Raw genomic sequence first — 7,506 nt, forward strand, 5'->3', positions numbered from 1 at the left:
TGTAATGCGAGGCGGTTGAGGGAACGGGGCTCGAGGAGTCTGAGTCCCCCCTTTGACAAACTTTCCCTTCGGGACTGCTGCTCCCTTTACCACGTTGTTCTGAACCTCATCCTCCTCCTGTTCTAATTCCCCCGTCTCGACATTATAAGGACACTCGCGTCTCCAATGTCCCACCTCGTTACACTGATGGCACCTCGTTGTCTTTTTCAGTGTCGCGATATCTACCCTCGGACTCGGTCTTTCCTCCTCATCTCTGCTTTGATTATTCTGTTTCTTTCCTAGTGTTCCTGTTCCCTGTTGCCTCTGTCCACCCTTTCCAGCTGATTGCATCTGCACCAACATCAACTTTTCCTTAAGTTTCTTGGCCTTCGAATCTATTTCGTCGCTACAGTACCTCGCATACCTCAGAATCTCATCTAAAGGTTTGTTTTGCCAACAGATCAAATGCTGTTGAATCATCAGGCTTATGTCTGGTCTTAACCCTAGGACAAACTTCGACACAAACTGTCCTATGTCTTTGGGATCCATTACGTCCAATCCACTATACTGTTTAAATGCTTTCAGCAATCTCTCATAGAACTCGTGAACGGTCTCTTTAGGTTCCTGAGTTGTTCGATCTATCTTAACCCAGTCTATGTCCTGCACCGGCACTTTCTCTTTTAACCATGCAATTACCCTCTCGTACTTTTCCATGACTCTCTCTGATGGACCATTCGTCTGGGCATCCCTCGGGGGTTCACAAGTGGGCCATTCGACACTAAGTTTGCATGCCGTCCACAAATCTCCGGGTACTACGATATCAAACAGGGTGTTCAAGTCGACCCACAGCACCTTAGAGATCTTCACGAACCTCTCTACCTGCTTATACCACTCAACGGGGTTCTCTCTTAACTTAGGGAAAGAATTAGTAAATGCCGCTAAATCCCCCCTACTCCAGGGCACATGGACGTAGCTTCCGTTCGCGATTTCTCGCAAAGGGAAAGCTTCCATTCGCATTAGCTCTCCATCCGGGGACTTCGTAAGTGTACTCCTTCTGACGGATCCCCTCTTGGACCATTTTTCCTCCCATTTATCCAAATTCCTCCACAATCTAATACTCTGAATCAGTTCCCTTATGTGTATTTTCAGCGCGATCGTTCTACGCTCATCCAAATCCTGATCCGTGCAAGTTAGCCTATGGTTACCCTGTAAAGCTTTAGTTCGTGATAGGTCTATCATATACCTGTTTGCCAAATTAGATAAATTTTCATGGACTGACCTCGCTTTCCGAGTAATATCCTTAGACATAAACAGTATTTCATCCGGTTCATACAGCTCTATCCTTTCCATTGGCACTGTGCCGTCTATTATTTCATCCAAGTCTGATTTCAAACTCATTACATCGAGCCGTTTTGCTTTTATCTCAGCTCTCAGTACCTCACTCCTAGGTGGTTCGCTTACATCCCTCTCTCCCCCACTACGCGCCCTACGTCTAGGCACAGGTGAGTTATGAGGTGTCCTTCTTGCATCTCTTTGTTCCCACCTCTCTTGATCCCAAGCTTTCCCATCTTCCCTTGGGGTATGGTGGAACAATGTTCTATCCCCCATCACTACATTCTGTCTTTTCGGCTCTGTCTCTTTAGATGCGAGATAGGATCCTCCGTTCTGCTCTATATCACTGCAAATCCCTTGCTGTCTGGTGTCACTCAATAAACGATAAGGTCCTTCACGGTCCTCCATGTTCCCGCGATCTCGTCCGTGATCACCGGATGCATGGCGAGACGTTTCGCGACTCCCTATATTCTCGTGACTCCAATGTCGCACATTTTCTCCCGGAGCATGGTGAGTGCACCTGAAACTATCTCGGTACTCCTGTGTCTTTCGTTCTCCCTCACTGAGGATGAGGCGAGGCACTCCCCCACACCCTGCACTCCTGTCGTCGCACACTTGCCTATTGCCACTGGTGGTATGGCAAGTATCTCCTTTGCTTCCTTGACTCCCTCTCTCCCACTCCGGGCTGCTTTCGCCAGCTCCGCAGTGAGAGAGGATCCTGTTATCCTGATCTCTCCATTCTGCTTCTGTTTCTAACCTTTTATTCTGAGTCTCTTCGGCAGCATCCCATTCTTTCAAATATTCCCTTAATTCCTTAAAGGTTTTCGGCTTCGGTCCCCTCAAATCCATCTGTCCTCTCTGACCCCCTTGTTCTATCCAGGGACCCGTTGCTGAATCTAATGGGGTACTCCGACTCATTGGTCCTAGCAACTGCCTTTGGGAATTGATCGTATTATTTCTACTCTCCATCTCTGCCCTTTCCCTGTCCCATCGTGCCTGTTCCTCCTGCTGGGCTCCCTCTGGGTTGTAGATTGACACTATAGGACCTATGGTAACAGGTAGGCATGGGCGGAAAATCCGTTCCGCTCGCGGATTTTGCGGATTTTCGGGAAATCCGCAATCCGCGAGATTTGTGAATTTCCCGCAAAATCCGCAAATCCACGAGCAGCGGATTTTGCTCGCACTGCTCGCACTGTTCGCGTGAGTTCGCGCCCCGCGAATAAGTGCAAAATTGCAGAAATACGATCTTAGCAAAACTGAAAGTAACTACTTACCAGGTTCAAAAGTTCAGGCACATCATTAGTAGCCATTTCCTGTAGTGCTTCCTGAGGGGCCCCTCCAGAGTTCAGTTGCCAGTTGAAACTATTATGTGACCCTGCTCTGAACCTCAGAATAGTTACACATATGCCACAAAGGTCCTGAATTACAGCTAAGGGAGACAAGCAGGAGCCAGGCTGGAAGTTAAAATCCATTAATCAGCCCCTAATTCATTATTGTCAGTTGGGGCAGGGCAGGTGTTGTAACTAATTTTGCAACAATGAAAGCACTTAGCAAGTGCAAAAGATCACTAATCAGGGCGCACTAAGGAAGCAGGTGCCAGCTAAAAAAATATTCTGTGACACATTAATCAGCCCCAAATTAATTCAGGTCACTTGAGGCAGGGAAGGTGTGCTTTGCTTTGCCGAAAATAATGTACACTGGACAACCAGAGGGTGTGGTGATGAAACAGAGGGTGGCATGGGTGGGCCAGAGGGTGGCATGAGTAGTCAGAGAGTGGCAGTGGTGACAGAGAGTGGCAGTGATGAAGAAGAGTGTCCCAAACAGGCTGGACACGTAGAAACAACAAGTTCGCAAAACTTGCGACCCGACAGGTAAGTTCGCAAATTGCGAAATTGTAAAAACCCTCGCGAACTGGCAGAAACACGGGCGAACACACAAAAAAAAAAAATCCGCAAATTCGCGGGAATTCGCGGATTTTGCGGATTGCGAATCCGCAAATCCGCAAAATTCGCGAACGCGAGATCCGCAAAATTCGCTCATGCTTAGTAACAGGTACTTGTAGAGCATCCGGAAATTGATACGACCTTGCATGCTGCGTTTCTGGTACCTTCTGGCCACGAATCTTCCTACTACTCTCTGTACGGGACTAGATTGGGGTACTTCCTCACCTTTCTTGGGATCCCACTCTGTTACTGGGAGCGGTTTATATTCCCCCCACCTAGCTCCGTCCCCTTGCTGTAGTTCGGGACTTTCGGCTTCTCTGTTGTACGGAGGTGGTCTATCTAATAATAGCCTCTCTATCAGATCCTCATCTGGCTCGCTATCCTCATCTTCTTCTAGAGATCTCTTTTCTCCCGTAGTTTCTAGCATTGTGAACAGTTTGTCTGCTTCTATCTTTTGCACCCTCCACTTTTTAGCTTCATCGTCCCATTTGGCATCCTGCACTGCTTTTACCGATCGTCTCACTCTTTCTTGGCGTCTACTCACGCTCTTTTCGTGTGCTGCTCTAAACCATGCACTAAGGGCTTCGAACTGTGTTGGCCTCGGTAGAGGTCTCGTTGCGAGCATTACCGCTTTCAGTTGGTTCAATACTTTTAGCTTAAACTTCCCGTATCTCGGAAACGTCAGTTCCTTATTCCCTTCTGTTAGCTTATTCCACTCGGAGATCCATAGTATTGAGTGTAAGCCTACATTCACTGCCATATGATAAGCTGGTGTGCCTTCTGGTGGAGCTTCTTCTCCTGCATACAAGTTTCTTCTATCTCTCCTAAAGATCGCCCTTAAACGCTTAAAACACTTCATTTTCGATAATCTACGATTTTTCCTTTATTCTCTTCCTTGTTTACGTCCCGATGACAACCACCAATCCCTGTGCGACTCTCGCTAATCAGCCTATCCCAGCGCGGTTCTACACCAACCGGCCAATCTCAGCGCGGCTCTACGCTGACGTCACTCGTCCCCTCTGCAGCAGTTCCCCTCCTTTCTCAGCTCGTCTCGCGGTCTTGCATGCGTTTCATTCATACACCGAAAAATGACTACTTCCGTCCAAGCGATCACTTTTCTCTGACTGTACGTCCACAGTCTAACTGTAATTGTCACCTCAACTGGCGAGACGTCTTCCTCTCACTTCAGACGCTCGCCTTAACTGATAGGTTACTTACACACAGTAAACGTACGACCAGCGTCCGTTACTCATACACTCACTCTTACGCTCCCCCTATCATCGGTCCTACGGGCGATCAATGGTACCTCATGACCCCCTTTACAATGGTAGACAATTACTCTGGGTGTTCGATACACCCGAACCACTTAAGCCCTTTACTGGATCTTAAGATTTTATCCGGTTGCGCGCGCTCACAACCTTCCCTCAATCACACTACAGGCATTCAACTCCGCTTGACATTACAACACAAGTACAACATAAAACACCGCAATCTGGCAACGCATGACCCTTATACTCACTCTCGACCGACTCTGCTGCTTTTCTCTCGACGCACCGTCAGCACCTTCTTCGGCAGGGATTCTTCTTCTGGTCGTCGATGACTAGGGACCTTGGGGTAATCTAAACCTGACCTAGGTTGTCTTCCTCAAGAAGAAAACCATCTTTCTCTGCTACCAACTGCGGGGAATGAGATTTTGATATCTTTTCTGATCACTTTGATACCTATCTCATTCGTCAAATTTGGATCGATTATTTTCTGTCATTGAGTAAAAGACAAACCCCGCATAGGTTAAATCAACCCCATAGACTGACGCAACTCTGAAGAACCACTTACGACTGATAAAGTTTAAAAAGTTTAATATAAAATCAGAATAAGTTGCATATACAATCCTCTCAGGATAAGATTCAATAAGTATACAGGAACTAGAAGGAACATAAATTCCCTAAAGAACCTCAGTCTACAAACGAATACAATTAATATCAATTCAAGAATCAGCAGATTAAAAAGCAGAGACACAAAGTGGTTCCGTTGCGTCATCTACAAAAAGAGAATAAACAAGTTAAATCTGTCCCTACTCTATGCTAGGTGACATCCCTACTTCGCAAGTTCCTTACCTAAAAAGGTGTCAGCAGTTTGACTTCCAAAGAAGTTCAAACTCTCTTAGCCTCTAATGGTAACTTATGTTAAGAAGCAGTACCCTCTCTGCCTACCCATCCGCTCTCTAAGGGTCCTCGGCCTACTGCTCTCTTGCGCTCTGATCTCTGCGCTCGCTCCTAACTTCTCAGGCCATCTGCTCTGCCTTCTCCGCTATCTTCTCCCCGGGGTGCTGTCCCTAAATACACAATCACTGTATGGGTGGAACGCCCCTTTGACGCCCACCACGTACACATTCGCATGATGTCATTTCTGGCTCTTTCCATAGCTTCATCTCTTCGCGTCGTTCGTTAAGTTGACCTTTCTTCTTAGGCGCCATCTTCGTCTTCTTGCTGGTGACTTCATTGACATTCCATTTGACACTTTCAGAGCAAAGTCTTTCACCTCAACAGAACTCTACTCTTTACGATTGTGTTCTTAACCTCTTTTGGTCCTGTGAACGGTCATTTCTAAACAAGACTCAAATTCCAAGCGTCTCTTATCTCACTTAGGCCATAAACTTCGTCCAGCATTGTCACTTGAAATTTAACAAGACCTTTGACTCTTGGCTCGCACGTTCAGATCAAGGCTATCCACGATTCCTGTGAGCCCACTAAATTACATACAGCAGACTACAGTCCTGCGAACCCTTGGTCAGTTAGGTTAAAATCACACATGACCAAACTCTTCTAACATTCCTACAAACTCTTCTACACAGTATAACCTTTAACACACATTTATATATAATCGCATTTAGCAAATCGTTTGATTATACTTGAATACATTTTACATAGAATACAACTTATATTCTCGTTCGTTACATCGTGCTATATATGCTCTGCACATTTCTTCGCTTTTACATTTCTCGCCGCTTTCTCCGTTTAATAATTACACACGTACATGAATTCTGGTTTGCACGTTCTACGGTTCCTAAACATTTCTACACATTTCTATATTAGCCCACTATGTATACGGGCCTTTCTTAATTCTAATGCATATTGTAGAGTAAATACAGATACATTTCCTATTATTCCTGTTACATCGGCTAACTTTATGCTACAAGTGTTAACTTCACGTTATAGATTCTATGTTTGCGTTATATGCTTGTGAATATGGTACAGATATACTTTTCATTCAAATTGCACTTCTCAAAGCCATTGCAGACACATGAAAAGTCCTTCAATGCAGTAAACATCTGATGCTGGGAAATACACATATTTCCCGAGTAACACTACGCCAGCTTCCACGCATAACAAGCAAAACGAGAAAGTCGCTAACAGAAATTTGCCCAAAATGGTGCAACAAGACCCTTAAATTGAAAGTACCCTGCTGAAAAGCACCAGAACGGGAGGACCCTGCATACTTGTAAATGCTGTGAAGAAAATAGTAGCAGGCCTGGAGCCGTGGTGACTCGCGTTGCGTTCCCATCGAGGCTCAAACCTGGGCCCCCGGCGCAAGGAACAGCACCTCCAGGTGGGCTGCGGCCCCCCCGAAACCACTATCAACCCTTGGACAGACCAATCAATCGTTCGGAGCCCTAGACACCCTCTGCCCCTCGCGACAACGACCCCAGGCAGAAGAGAGTGTACAGGCAAATGGGGGTATGTCAGGACAAACCCCAGGCAATCCTCCCCACGCACAACACACCGCCAGGCCAAGCAGGCTCAGGGTCCGCATTACCCCGAACCCCGGCCTCAAAACACAGTCAATCCACATAGAATTAACAAAGGGATACGAGTTGTGTGGGGGGACGGGCGACAATGCCCATACACTCACAGCATAAACCAACGCCAGACCAGGCAAAAAACCACGTCATCAGCAGAATGACCAAACAGCGACAGGGTGAGGGGACAAAGAGGCCGCCAGGTGGGCGGGGGAGGAATTTATACCTCTCCCCCGCCCCCAACACGGCGGGAAGTGATGACAGGACCCGGAAGGGGTTGCGAAACACTGGACTGCCCGTGTGCCATCTTGTGGCACTAAGGGGGCCGCCCTCTTCTGAGGGTCCCCTGCGGGGACTTGTCGGTTGGCCCACACTCCCTGCACTGTCACTCACTCCCTGCACTGACACTCACTCCCTGCACTGACACTCACTCCCTGCACTGTCTCTCACTGCCTT

Source organism: Lissotriton vulgaris, chromosome 1_1 (assembly GCF_964263255.1).
Source record: "Lissotriton vulgaris chromosome 1_1, aLisVul1.2, whole genome shotgun sequence".
Lineage (NCBI taxonomy): Eukaryota > Metazoa > Chordata > Amphibia > Caudata > Salamandridae > Lissotriton > Lissotriton vulgaris.